The sequence below is a fragment of the Xenopus tropicalis genome, chromosome 8 (genome assembly GCF_000004195.4).
Source record: "Xenopus tropicalis strain Nigerian chromosome 8, UCB_Xtro_10.0, whole genome shotgun sequence".
In the NCBI taxonomy this organism is placed as follows: domain Eukaryota; kingdom Metazoa; phylum Chordata; class Amphibia; order Anura; family Pipidae; genus Xenopus; species Xenopus tropicalis.
The window spans coordinates 36,359,329-36,374,713 of record NC_030684.2 but is presented as its reverse complement, the minus strand read 5'-3'; the positions used below and the strand labels follow the sequence as shown (position 1 = coordinate 36,374,713).

Genomic DNA, 15,385 nt, shown 5'->3' with positions numbered 1-15,385 from the left:
CTTCAGATCCCGTTCTTCCTCTGGGAAAAGAAATTGATTAATATACCATATTGCTGGGATACACTGGATATCTTAACTTTCCGGCCTTTACCTAGAATTAATATTACACAGCTTTATACTGAATTTCCAAGAATTTGCAATGAGTTGATACCTTATATTACATATGACTAAGGTTCTGCTCTGGTACTTTTCTGTTATCTGGACTGGACATATATATAAAGTTTAAAAACCCTAATTTACTGTTGCCTTTGCACCTGAGCAGTAAAACCTTAAAACAATCAATCGAAGTAATTAATTTGAGTTTGATTGGTTGCCATGGGTTACTGTCAAGGTGCAAATTAATAAGTGCCATATAAGAAGAAAGTTTATCTATTTGCAGTTATTTTGTTATTTAGGTGTTTGGACACAGTAAGACCCAAATGCAACAAAACACATTAAGTAACATCTCCCTCATCCATGTGGGCGTGCTTACTTTATGTTATTCATAATATGTTGAACCCACCTTGTGTAAATCTGAGGGATAAAATACCAATAAAGCCTACAAATGGGATATTTTACTAGACAAATGTTACAGTTATTTATTGTTCCCTTACCTTTCTGCTGGTTCCTCATCATTGCTGCAAGCTCTCTCTCTTTTCTTGCTTTTGTACTTCCTCTATCACAGACTGGCTCTTTATTTGGCCGTCATCTTCCTTGTTCCAATGTTCTGCCCAAATCTGGAATCTTTTAGGCAATTTCCGTCTCGCTGCTGTCCTCATTCAAACTTCTCTTTTCCTCTTCTCCAGGTTGATATAGGACTTCTGTTGCGCAAATCCTCCTTTTCCATTACAGAATCCTCTCTCCTTTCTCCCGCCTGAGATCTTTATCCATATGCGGATAAAATGATCTCAAAAAAAAACCTCAAAAATTTCACAAAAAATCTTGCTTCTCTCTAGGGAGACGCTTGGCAGCACTTCCAGTCTCTGAAGCTACTCTGTCTAGAGTGACACATTTCCAACTGCCAAAACCCAACTGTCACTGCTACAAGACAATATGCTTATACAACTTGGTGAAATATCATTGACCCCATTTAAATGGACACGTATCAAATACGTCTTATCTTAAACCTTTTAGTGGGGCTTTTTTATAAGAACAATTAAAAATTATAAACTTTATTAAGAATTTTCCATCAAACACTTAACTAGAAGAAGATGCCCCTGGTGCCTATTGTCAGCTGCATGGGCGTCAAAAGTAAAGACTAAATCTGACTGCATTTGAGCCAAGGTGCAGATGTGCTTTCAGATCATTCCATGTGATAATCTGCTGAAGTATTTAAAGCAATATGGCCACACAAAGTGGATGGCAGACCGTACTGATCCAGAACACTTAGCAGAAAAATGTTAACCTATGGATTTGCACATCAATCAAACTGGGAAAAAATCCCGTATGTATAGCTTGCTTAACTGGACTGGGTAATTTCAATGGGCTATTTCACCAACGCTGCACATAAAGGGTAACCCTAACATGCAGTCATGCCTGGTAGATCCACTGGAGACCAAATGCCGATTTCCCTAAGACGACCATTTAGTGTGAGACTGACAAGCCCCTACACTAATTGTGGCACATCAACTTTATACCTTTTTAAAGTTGTGTTCAATTAGACAATGAAAGCAGTGTGGCGACTGGATTATGTAGGGTTCTATCAGTCTGTTTTAAAAATATTTAAGAGATTCTAACACCTATTTATATGGTTTAAAACCTGTTGTTATAAAACCTGTGTCATATTATTGAACCCACTATGTCATTTGTGATCTGCGCTTACTATGTACATTCTTGTTTTCTTACCAGTTGAAGGCCGATACAAAGACTTGTATGAGAACATTTAACTGAGGGACAGCCTAGAAGCACACGAATGTAAACTGTCCAAGGTCTACTGTACCCTTTGGCACAATAGAATAAGAATATTGTACACTCATGTTCTAACCTAAAAGCTCAAGGAACATTTAATTACACATTTATAAATTTTCCAAAAAGACATTCACACATGCTGACTGCCCTCCCACAAAGATTTTTCTTTTTTAAATGCTCAAATAATTATAAATAAATAATATTATCTTAACCTGTTAATGTTTGTGGTTCATTAAATCCATTAAATATCTATACTGTTTTGTCCAGGATTAATGCACTCAGAATGTAACCCCTGCTTTGCAATTGTTAGAAATAGCTTTTCATTTGTTGTTGAACTGTAAACAAGAGAGTAAATCTTCCTTTTGGTTCTGTGGAACATTAGAAAATTAATTGCCACTTTCACTAAGTTCACTTTTAGTGAATAAGCATAATCCTCACGAACTACCGCTTGATGTAGTTGCACAAAATGTGGCAAAGCTTCCTGAGTTGAATTTCACCCCTTAAAATGTGCCCATAGTGTGAGAGAGACAATTGCAATCTTCAAGGCTAAAAAAAGACACCATTTCTTTAATAAACTAGAAGCTATGGCAAGATACTCCCGCCTGCCTCCTGGAAGCAGTAGCACTGTGCGCAGAAACAAAGTGAAATTCCATTTAATTTTTCTTGCTTAGGGAACATAAAGGAGTTTGTAACAATGCCAAGTGCTTTATTTACTCTAGAATCAACTTTTTGATTCACTAGGACAGTAAATGTAGTAGTACACAATGTATATTGTATATCAGATAAGACTCATTAGAGGAATGCTATGCAGAGGGAAGAAACTATAGAGTTTTGTGGGATAACTTTTTCTATAGGTTGGCAAAAAACTGTTAAACTGCAATGCAACAAGGGCACTTTGATCGCTGTAGGTCTCTCGATAGCAAGAACTCCAGGGATCAAAGTGCCCTGTGTTCCCTTCTCTGCTCACGTCCCTTTCTTACTCTCTTGCACGGGAAATGTGTTAGTGTATGGAGACAATGGTAGGCACATGATCTTTTGAAGTTTAAAACACAGGTAAAATAATTTCCATGGAGTTGTAATTATTATTATCCCAATTATAAAACCCAGCATATTTCATTTATATTCACTACACGGTGTGAACAACTGTTTAGTGTAAAAACATCAGTTATTCAAACAAGTTATATCTCAAAGAAAGCAAGTTTTCCATCACAAATAACATCCCCCTGTATCTGCTGCACCGACATTAACACCTAACTACTATCAGGCAAATACACAAATACCCAATAATGTATCAAACCATGTACAGGTGTGGGACTTGTTATCTTATAATACTCGGACTAGGGTTTTCCAGATAAGGGGTCTTTCCATAATTTGGATCTCTTATACTTTAAGTCTACTTAATAAATTATTGAAACACTAAGCTAAAACCTGGAGGACTGTTTGGCCTTCAGTAAGGATTAGTTATCACGTTGTTGGGATTTAAGTACAAATAGTGTTTTTATTACTTACAGAGAAAAAGAAATTATTTTTTTTAATAAACGTGAACTATTTGGATTAAAATGGTCTATGGAAGATGGCCTTTCTGTCCGAATTTTTTTTGTGTATTTCTCCATACCTGTACTGTGCATATGAACAGAATAAAGCTTTTGGCAAATGTACGATTTTACTATGTAATAAATGAGCCTGGAACTGAGATGTTTCACTACGAAACATACTTTTATTGCAAATAGCATAAGCTTAAACATGCTTACATTTAAATTCTTCTTATCAGTCATGTTAAGCAACAAGAGTGTAAATATCTTTAGACAAAAGTTCTTTTGTCTTGGTGGCCAGCTGGGTTTCCGAGTTCAGTTTCATCTCCCATTTGTTGTATCTAGAAAAAATAGGGGTATATGTTATAAATATGTTGTTATAATTGATATACAGTACAGTGCCAGTAAGTTTATCAAAAGATCTTTACAGAGCAAATCACTGAGTAAAGTTCTACAAATGATATACAACTAATTAAAAGAAGAAGTCATTGTTGTGCTTTGGAGGCTTTAGGGCTCTGGCACACGGCGGAGATTAGTCGCCCGCGACAAAATCTCCCGTGTCTCAGGCGACTATCCCCCGAGCTTGCACACTGCACCACTGGCGAAAGTGTAAAGTAGCGGTGGAGATGGCACACGCGGCGCGCCAGTTGTCAGTGTGATCGCGCAAGTTGCCTCGAGAAGAAACTTGCGCGATCTCACTGAATCGCGCCGCCACGTTATGCCATCCCACCGGCGATTTACATTTTCGCCAGTGGGCATGCCAATCCGGGGAGATTAGTCGCCCGAACATGGGGAGATTTGTCGCGGGCGGACTAATCTCCCCGCTGTGCCAGAGCCCTTAAAGGAGAAGAAAAGGCTATAATCACTGGGGGGGGGGGGTGGATTGTAATGGTTACCTTATACCCGGCTGGTGCTCCTGTTAGTAGAAACTGCACAGCCGGGGTATATGTGAGTGAGAGTTTTCTTCCTCCTGTCTTCTTTCTTTAGAATCCCGGGGCCGACGCAAGTGCAGTTGAGAAAAAAGACAGCTTTTTTTGTTAAAGTCGACTTTTTACTCTACTGCGCATTACGAAGACCAGAAACAAAAGGAAGGATGGCTCGCTTGAATATACCCCGTCCAGTGCAGTTTTCTCCTAACAGGAGCACCGTCTAGGTCAAGACCCCTAAGGCAGCGGTAAGAACAGGATGACTGCACCTAATTGTTGGTCTGGATCTCAGTGCAGAGAGCTGAAAACACAGCATAAATAAACCCTGACATGTTTGTGCACAAAGTAGTATTTTTGTACTTTACTATATACTTAATAACAAACCAATATAAACCCTACAAAAAGAAAACCATTTTCCTGTAGGCTTTAGACCATGATTTCACAAGAACAACTGTAGATGCAACGTAATTTGTATATAAACGACCAATCAATGGCTACCAATAAATCTTGTTATATTACCTGCTTTTCCAACAGTTTTACTATGTCTTCTGACACTCCCTCCTTGCATTTTTTACTTCCTGTACTGCCCTGTACGAGCCTTGCGTAGGAGTCCTTGGCCTTGTGGTTGTTTTGCAAGTTTTGTAATTTTTCTCTGTTTCCCGCGTACCCTAACAAATATATAATGGTAGTTGAGTTACCAAGTAATATAGTGTTAAGGAGAGTATACATACCAGCAATACCCTGCCCACTCAACTAGTGGAAATTAATCGGAGACTGAACGTACAGAAAAATCTGGAGCACCAAAGGCTGCCTTCTCCCGATATAAGAGGCACACTGTAACTAGGCTTACAGTACCTTAGAACTTTATCTTCACAAGCAATTGAAGCCTGTTTGTTAAGGAAAAAAATTAAAAGTCTCAGTTTTACAACTGGACAGAGAGAGCTGAATGTAGCAAATAGATCTGCCTGGAGAAATTGCGGATCTTATAATCTGTATCATGCCCTCTGGTGCATATCTATATCTGGATGTTTGTTTTACATGCAGCGGGAAGTCCATCCAACAGCATTCTTCATTAAAATATATTCACATTGTTAATTTTGGGCTTGAAAGACCACCAAGTTAACCCAATCCAAAGGACCCAAGTGCACATATATACACCTACCTACACAGACCTAGCTAAAACACTCACATTTATAAATTATAGGTGATACCATATTAAACTAACTGTAGGTCTTATGATCACAATAGCCATGGATTTTATGCTTTATTTATGTAATCCAAGCCACTACTAAAGGCATTAATAAAACTTGCCATTCCAACATCCCCGAGAGGGCTTTCTACAAACCTCCACAATGCTGCTGTAAATGAAAGTCCCAGTTTCCTCAAGTTAAAAAGGGGGGGCTCTGGACTTGCCACCATATGTCTAACAGAACTGGCACCCAGTGTGTAATATTTGCCTCAGAAATCACCCATCCATTCAAACAATGGCCAAGGTTTTGGGGGACCTTCTAGCTCACATTACGTTCAGCCCCTGCAAACAAAACACAGCAGGCCAAAAGCCTGACCCTTAAGTTTCATTATTGACAACAGGTACAGTCGTCCCAACCACATCATAGGATGTAATTGCTTAATTATATTTTTTAATAAAATAAGGGGTGTGGTTTCGGCATAAAGGGTACAGATGCATCTCACAAGAGCTCCCAGGCTACAAGGCCTTACATACTTATATAACCAACCCAAACCGGAAAAATGGGAAACATAAGTAAGGCATTGCTACACCAAAAACACAGGGAGAAACATAACACGCTGCTATTGATCAATACTCAAGCCTTCCACAGCAACCCGCACCTGAAGCCACAAAAAGGGGAGAACTCACCCTTCCCCACCCCACAGAACCCCGCACACAAAGAAAGAATGGAGAGAAGCTACAGAAGGCCCTAACAACCCTGCACAGTTACCTTTTGGCATTGCATGTGGATTTCACCTTTTTATTATGTGTGATATTAGTGGAAGTACCAGATACATCCACTTGTACCCCACACTTCTTTTTGTGTTTGGCACAAGAATTTACAAAGGAAAGGTCATGCAGACAAATATGATTGCTTTTTATGATGAGATTAGTAAGAAGTTGGACAGTGGGGGTGCAGTTAAATGTGATCTATTTTGATTTTTGCGTTTGAGGTAACGTGCCCCATAACTGCTTTTTAAACTAAGGTCTGTTGTCTTAGTGAAGTTGTTTGTACATGGATAGGAAACTGGCTACAGGATCGGGTACAGAGGGGTTGTTAATGGTACATTCTCTACTTGGATAAGGTTGGGGCCCCTTAGGGTTCTCTGGTGGAGTCAACTTTTAATTTAACTTGTTCATTAATGACTATGGGGAGGGTATTATAAGAAATAGGTCAGGTTTTGCAGATGACACAAAGATTTTCAGCCCAGTCAATTCTATCCAGGAGTGGGCATCCTTGCAGCAGGATCTTGACAAATGCGTAATCTGGCGGGCTAAGTGGCAGATGAGATTAATGTGGATAAGTGTAAGGTTATGCAGCCTCGGGATGTAAAAATATGTCAGCCTCTTAACCCTTAATGGGACTGCGCTAGTCTCCATTATGGAGAAGGACTTTGGAGTCCTTGTAGATAATAAACATGGCTGTAGCAAGCAATCCAGGCAGCGTGGCAAGGGCAAACAATGGTCTTGAGCTGATTAAAAGGGCCATTTAAATTTGCAGTAGGAGGGGGTTGTTCTTTCCACTTTACAAAGCGCTGGTAAGGCCCCCATCTAGAATATGCGAGCAGTTTGGTCTCCAGAGCTCAAACCGATATTGAGATAGCAGAAGGTCCAGAGGGAGATGAGGTGCTTAGGGGTAATTGATAACTATATATAAATAATAAGGGGATTATATAATAATCTCTCAAATGCTTTATTTACCAGTAGACCCTTTCCAGCAGGACACATGGGCATAACATTCCAATAGTTCCGTTCTAAATATTCGAAAATGCGGTTTTTTACTGTGAGAACTGTGTGAATTGTGGGAATTCTCTCCCTGAATCACCGTACTGACTGATCAACTTGCCTTCCTCTGGATCAACTAGCAGTTAGGCAGGTATATATAGGCATTAAGGTTGAACCTGATGGACGTGTGTCTTTCTTTAACCTAACATTACTATGTAACTATGGATTTATAGCTTTAGCAGTGTTTAAATACTACTGAGGAACTGGAACCCTAAATAACTGTTCCATCAAGTTCATGTGGCTGGCTCTTTAATATTCACAGCTGCTGTTGCACTCTAGAATAATAGAACATGGAGAAGTTTAATTGTTTGCAATAAAGGTAACCTTTAAAATAACCAACAGCGACCCTCCCAAAATGACTTATTTGCCTTGGCTTGCCAAGAAGCCTATAGCCTTCAAAAAGCATTTTTTTTTCCCAGCAAGATTATGTTCAATTGCTCTTTAGTTTGTAAAGTCCTGACATAGGGTCCTCTGTGTCCTGCTGTTTTTATTCTGTAAACCTTGTTAAATTATATTATTATATATTATTTTTGTAAAAATCTGCATAGCTTGTGTTAGAAATAAAAACAAGATGAGTGTTTAATTGCTTTAGTTACTAGATAGGGACAAACTGCACTCATTCTACATAAGCCCGAGTGACTTTAAATGTAACTGTCCTTATCAATATTCCATCCCCCATTAATATAGCAGTTCTTAAATCTATTTTCTTACACTTTTATCAGCTATGGCATCCCATACAACATGCCATACAGCTTTTATATTTTATTTAATGCATGTACAGGTAAGGACCCTTATCGGGAAGACCATTCCCATAGACTGCATTTTAAACAAAAAAAATTCACACTTTTAAAAATGGTTCCTTTTTCTCTGTAATAATAAAACAGTACCTGTACTTGATCCCAGCTAAGATATAATTACCCCTTATTGGAAGGCCAAAACAATCCTAGTGGGTTAGCAAACTTAAGGTAGGATCAAACTATGGATAGAACCCGTTAATCCAGAAAACCCCAGGTCCCGAGCATTCTGGATCATGGGTCCATACCTGTACTAGTAAAATTGGATACATATTACCTCTAGGAAAACTAGCCAAGTTAATTTATAAAAAGCTGCGGGACTTCAGGAGATTTGTCCAAGCTGGTTTTAATGGAAATTTGCCATCTTTTTGTGGTTACTGAATGTGATCAATTGCACCTAAGGGAAAGAAGACATAAAAGAATAACACAAGGCTGTAAATAGAAGCAGTAAAATCAAACAGAATATGTGAGTTGCCAATATACTGCACACTGAAGCAGGACTGTGGGTTATTGGCAAATGCCAGAGGGCTGCTGTAAGATTGCCATAGAAGACACTATATAGTGGGCTTGGTAGGGGGCCGGCAAGGGCCTATTCTGAATGCCAGTCCAGACCTCACGTCAAGTAAGTAGTAAAGAACTTGCTATTTTAGACACTACCAAAAATGGTGAACACTGGTTTGTCTAATTGAAAAACAAAAAAAGAAAAATGAATAAGGGAAACCTGAGAAAGCAATATGCAGTTTAGTACTGCAGGTATTAAATTGCAGGAGAAGAAATTGATACTGCTGTTGTTGTGCGATAACCATCATTTTCATTAGAGATGTTTTAAGTCCAGTGCTATGTGTTATGTGCTCTGAATTAGGAGTCAGGCCATAAAGACACACAAAGCTACTAGTAGCAGCTACGTTCACAGCTTCAAAAACAGACCATACAGGTAGGGACCCATATCCAGAATGCTGGGACCAAGGGTATTCCGAATAAGGGTCTTTCCATTAATTTAGATCTCCATATCTAAGTTCTACAAAAATCAATATAAACATTAATTAAACCCATAGGAATGCTTTGTGTCCAATAAGGATTTAATTAATCTTAGTGGGATCAAGTTACAAGGTACTGTTTTTTATTACAGGAAAAAAGATAATCAATTTTAAAATTCTGAATTATTTGATTAAAATGGAGTCTATGGGCTATCTTAATTTGGAGTTTTCTTGATAACGGGTTTCTGGATAACGGATCCCATACCTTGTACTGATCATTTACTGATAATTGTCTCCTGTATACATGTGTTTAAGCAGAGGCCATTCTCAGAATTGTCTATAGCAGGTATTTTAGTGGCGTTTAGTAGCTAAGACAAGTACTGCTACTCAGACCCCATGTGTCTTCACTAAATGACCCTCTATATATATACAGTGGAGGAAATAATATTTGACCCTCACTGATTTGTAAGTTTGTCCAATAGACAAAGAAATGAAAGTCTCAGAACAGTATCAGTTGCAATGGTAGGTTTATTTTAACAGTGGCAGATAGCACATCAAAAGGAAATCGAAAAAATAACTTTAAATAAAAGATAGCAACTGATTTGCATTTCATTGAGTAAATAAGTTTTTGAACCCTCTAACAAAAAAGACTTAATACTTAGTGGAAAAACCCTTGTTGCAAGCACAAGGTCAGACGTTTCTTGTAATTGATGACCCAAGTTGCGCACATTTTAGGAGGAATGTTGGTCCCTACTCCTCTTTGCAGATCATCTCTAAATCCCTAAGGTTTCGAGGCTTCTCTGTGCAACTCTGAGCTTGAGCTCCCTCCATAGGTTTTCTATTGGCATTAAGGTCCGGAGTACTGACTAGGCCACTCCATGACCTTAATGTGCTTCTTCTTGAGCCACTCCTTTGTTGCCTTTGCTGTATGTTTTGCGGTCATTGTCGTGCTGGAACACCCATCACGACCCATTTTCAGTTTCCTGGCAGAGGAAGAGGTTGTCGTGTCAGGATTTCACGATACATGGCTCCGTCCATTTTCCCGTTAATGCGAATAAGTTGTCCTGTGCCCTTAGCAGGAAAAACACCCCCAAAGCAAAATGTTCCACCCCCATGCTTGACGGTGGGACGGTGGTTTTGGGGGTCATAGGCAGCATTTTTCTTCCTCCAAACACAAGCAAGTTGAGTTATGCCAAAGAGCTCTATTTGGTCTCATCAGACCAACAGCACCTTCTCCCAGTCACTCACAGAATCATTCAGGTGTTCATTTGGCAAACTTCAGACGGCCTGCCACATGTCCTTCTTGAGCAGGGGGACCTTGCGAGCCCTTGCAGGATTTTAATCCATTGCGGGTGTAATGTGTTTCAATGGTTTTCTTGGTGACTGGGTCCCTGCTAATTTTGAGGTCATTAAACTAACTCCTCCCGTGTAGTTCTAGGATGCTTTTCACCTTTCTCAGAATCAGTGTGACACCCCACGAGGTGAGATCTTGCGTGGAGCCCCAGAGCGAGGCGATTGATGGTCATTTTGTGCTCCTTCCATTTTCGAACAATCGCACCAACAGTTGTTCACCTTCTCTCCCAGCTTCTTGCTAATGGTTTTGTAGCCCATTCCAGCCTATGTGCAGGTCTACAATTTTGTCTCTGACATCCTGGACAGCTCTTTGGTCTTTCCCCATGTTTGGAGATTGGAGTCTGCTGCTGATGATTGATTCTGTGACAGGTTGCTTTTATACAGGTGACTAGTTAAGACAGGTGTCCTTTATGACGGTTGACTAATTGAGTAGAAGTTGTCTAACCACTCTGTGGGAGCCAGAACTCTTAATGGTTGGTAGGGGTTCAAAAACTTATTTCACTCAATGAAATGCAAATCAGTTGCTATCTTTTATTAAAGTTATTTTTCGATTTTCCTTCTTGATGTGCTATCTGCCACTGTTAAAATAAAACCTACCATTGAAATGATACTGTTCTGAGACTTTTCATTTCTTTGTCATTGACAAACTTACAAAACAGTGAGAGGGTCAAATAATTATGTTCCCACTGTATATTATATATACACACCAAACCAAGTATAGTTGCACTCTCAACGTAAAGCAAATGCCTGGTTGCAATTTGCAAGCAACATTAATAGAAGAAAAAAGACAAAGCACTCACAGGATTTTAAAAAGTTGCAGATTTATTAAAGAAGACTGACGTTTGGCTCCTGTGTGTGCATTGCATATATTATATATACACATACATATAATATATAAACTAAATGTTAGATCATTGTAGCCTTGATAATATATTGAAGAGTCATGAAGCTACTCTTCCAGGCAATACAAAGCCCAGGGGGCCCCTACACTGTCACTGCCCTCAATGCCAAAAACTATTTTCACTGCTACAAATGAATGTTCAGTTTCTCAAGACTAAAGGGGTGACCTCTTGTTCTTCATTGAACCCCAATATTTGTCTGTAAATGTCCTCTAAAGACTTGTAAAGATGTAGTTTTAACCCTTGACGTGCACCTTTTCTCAGAGAAAAACAACCCGAACGTAATAGTCTTTCTTATAGTTTTATTGTTGGGTTGGAACCACGACTGTTCTTCCACTTCAGGCTTCTCTTCCGTTTTTCTATATTATCTTAGCGCCCCCCCATACTCTAAACGCTACTCCTCCTACAGTTTTTAGGGGTACAACACCCAAACTCCCACACTTCTTTGCCCTATAGCGGAGCAAGTTGCTTGTGCTTTTCTAAGCAATCCCGCCCCCCGTCTTTTTGTGGCGCCCCCCCAACCCCCCAATGTTCCCATTGACTTTGACAGGGAAGATTTTCAAAACTGCTGCCTCTTACAGCTTTGCAGCTTCACTCCCCAAACTTGAATAACATAATCATGGGTCACCCCAAATGAAACAGCGACATTTGTGATGACCCAAACAACAGCCAATCAAAGGGCCTGAGGAGGGGGCCCGATGTTTTGGGCCTGAGGAAGGGGCCGATGTTGGGGGCCTGAGGAGGGGGCCCGATGTTTGGGGCTTAGGAAAAGGCCCGATGTTGGGGGCCTTAGAAGGGGCCGATGTTGGGGGCCTTAGAAGGGGCCCGATGTTGTGGGCCTGAGGAAGGGGCCCAATGCCCCTGAGGAAGGGCTGAGGAAGGGGCCCCTTTCTCAGGCCCCCAACATCTGGCCGCTCCTCAGGCCCCCAACATCGGGCCCCTTCATCAGCCCCCCAACATCGGGCCCCTTCCTCAGGCCCACAACATTGGCTCATTTCTCAGGCCCCCAACATCGGACCCTTTCTCAGGCCCACAACATCGGGCCCCTTCCTCAGGCCCCAACATCGGGCCCCTTCATCAGCCACCCAACATCGGGCCCCTTCCTCAGGCCCACACCATCTGGCCCCTTCCCCAGGCCCACAACATTGGCCCCTTTCTCAGGCCCACATCGATTTCTCAGGCCACAATCGGGCCCTTTCCGCAGGCCCCCAACATCGAGCCCCTTCATCAGCCCCCCAACATCGGGCCCCTTCCTCAGGCCCACACCATCGGGCCCCTTCCCCAGGCCCACAACATCGGGCCCCTTCCCCAGGCCCACAACATCGGGCCCCTTCCTCAGGCCACAACATCGGGCCTCTTCCTCAGGCCCCCAACATCGGGCCCTTCATCAGCCCCCCAAAATCGGGCCCCTTCCTCATGCCCCAACATCGGGCCCCTTCCTCATGCCCCAACATCGGGCCCCTTCCTCAGGCCCCAACATCGGTCCCTTCCTCAGCCCAACATCGGCCCCTTCCTCAGGCCCCCAACATCGGTCCCTTCCTCAGGCCCCCAACATCGGGCCCCTTCCTCAGGCCCCCAATGTTGTGGGCCTGAGGAAGGGGCCGATGTTGGGCCTGAGGAAGGGGCCGATGTTGGGGGCCTGAGGAAGGGGCCCGATGTTGGGGGCCTGAGGAAGGGACCAATGTTGGGGGCCTGAGGAAGGGGCCCGATGTTGGGGCATGAGGAAGGGGCCCGATGTTGGGGGCATGAGGAAGGGGCCCGATTTTGGGGGGCTGATGAAGGGGCCCGATGTTGGGGGCCTGAGGAAGAGGCCCGATGTTGTGGGCCTGAGGAAGGGGCCCGATGTTGTGGGCCTGGGGAAGGGCCCGATGTTGTGGGCCTGTGGAAGGGGCCCGATGGCGTGGGCCTGAGGAAGGGGCCCGATGTTGGGGGGCTGATGAAGGGGCTCGATGTTGGGGGCCTGCGGAAAGGGCCCGATGTTGTGGGCCTGAGAAAGGGGCGATGTTGTGGGCCTGAGAAAGGGGCCAATGTTGTGGGCCTGGGGAAGGGGCCAGATGGTGTGGGCCTGAGGAAGGGGCCCGATGTTGGGTGGCTGATGAAGGGACCCGATGTTGGGGGCCTGAGGAAGGGGCCCGATGTTGTGGGCCTGAGAAAGGGTCCGATGTTGGGGGCCTGAGAAATGAGCCAATGTTGTGGGCCTGAGGAAGGGCCCGATGTTGGGGGGCTGATGAAGGGGCCCGATGTTGGGGGCTGATGAAGGGGCCCGATGTTGGGGGCCTGAGGAGGGGCAGATGTTGGGGGCCTGAGAAAGGGGCCGATGTTGGGGGGCTGATGAAGGGGCCCGATGTTGGGGCCTGAGTAAGGGGCCCGATGTTGGGGGCCTGAAAAAGGGGCCGATGTTGGGGGGCTGATGAAGGGGCCCGATGTTGTGGGCCTGAGTAAGGGGCCCGATGTTGTGGGCAGATGTTTAAGCTTACCAGCTGGAGTTCACAGTATGAGAATTCCTGGAAGAACCATTGGAATCATCAAGGTGGAACTTCGCTCTTGGGGTTCTCCAAGAAATGGCAGTGGCCCTGTATATGTTGCCTTCAACTCCTCTGGTGAAAACTGCAGGATAGAGAAAGAATAAAATACATTTATCTGTTTCTTGTATAATAACATCTGTTTATATGGGATCTTACATTATTTAGCAGCTGCATTTCCTGAATGTAAATATAAAGGGAAAACTGAATTTGGCTTACAGAATATTGCAGCTTGGGAAACATTAGCTGCCCCCTATAAAAGCTGTAGGATAGACTCCCACGGAGTATGCCTGTTCTAACTACTGAATGGCAGTAATGTAGTAATTAAAGCCTTAGGGTAAGGGACAGAGAGTAAAGGCTCTGGGAGTTTGGGATCTGTAGGAGCGGGAGCTGCAGTCTTGTACTTACTCCTTCTGGCTTAAAAGGCGAAGGCACCTTCAGGCTCTCCAGTTCTGCCCACTTGATGGATCTGAAGAAGGGGTGGCTCCTGATGTCTCCTGTTGTGCCGAGACGCTTCTCCGGATCCTTCTCTAGCAGCTAAAGGCCCAGACAACAGTTGCATATTAGGGAAATCAGACAACATACATGGCAGTACATCACAAAGGCCCACAAAAGGGTTAATTCTCTCCTATGTACTATACTGTTTGATACTGCTTTAAAAACAATTAATGTTCTATTAAAGCATATTTTATTTTTAAAAATAAACATTTGGGCTGTTTAACCCATTATGTGTGGCTAACCCAAAAATCAATGGAGACATAAGTCATGTTTGCTCTTTTGCATTTGGTCAGGGAATAAAGCTACAGCCTTACAGTTACCTTGCTGTGGGGCCATCAATATCCAAGACAGCAAATAAACATTTACTCCAGTTTCCACTCTGACTGCCCCATAACAAGAATATTTTGGCTTTCCTATAAACATCGCTGTATCTGTGCTTATACCCACCTCGTTCAGGAGTCTCCTGGCGTCTCTGCTAAGCCCTTTTGCATAGCGGGGCTTGGTACTGGTCACTAAATATGCCAGATAGTTCATGCCAGATAGATCATCGAATGGTAATTGACCAGTAGCCATCAGGCACAGGATGATCCCGAACGCCCACCAGTCAACTCCTGCATCGTATGGATCCCTCATAAACAGCTAGAAAAGCAAGAGCAAATCATTTACTAAATTGGAACATGTTCCTACTTCATCTTACAATTAACCATTTCCACGCCATCTCTAGATTCATGGCTGTGAACAGCAGTCTTGATGTTATCCACATTGCGCATTTTAGTTGGGATATGCCATAAAGCAGCCTAGTGCACATTTTTTAGGCTGAAGTGCTATGGCGTAGGCATATCCCAGTTAGCTCAGTAGCATACAGTGAGTGCACTTTCAGACAATTTCCCCTGGTTGAAATCCTCCCATTGTGCATTTATTCTAAGGATAATGTTACACTGGCAGAGAAAATGCCAATACCACTTGAATAGTATAAGCCCAAAA

General features: G+C 42.7%; 1 pseudogene; it reads right to left on the bottom strand.

The window, feature by feature from the left end:
- Positions 1-15,129, bottom strand: part of LOC116406783 — a 30,972-nt pseudogene extending 15,843 nt beyond the window's left edge.
- Positions 15,130-15,385: the final 256 nt, after the last annotated feature.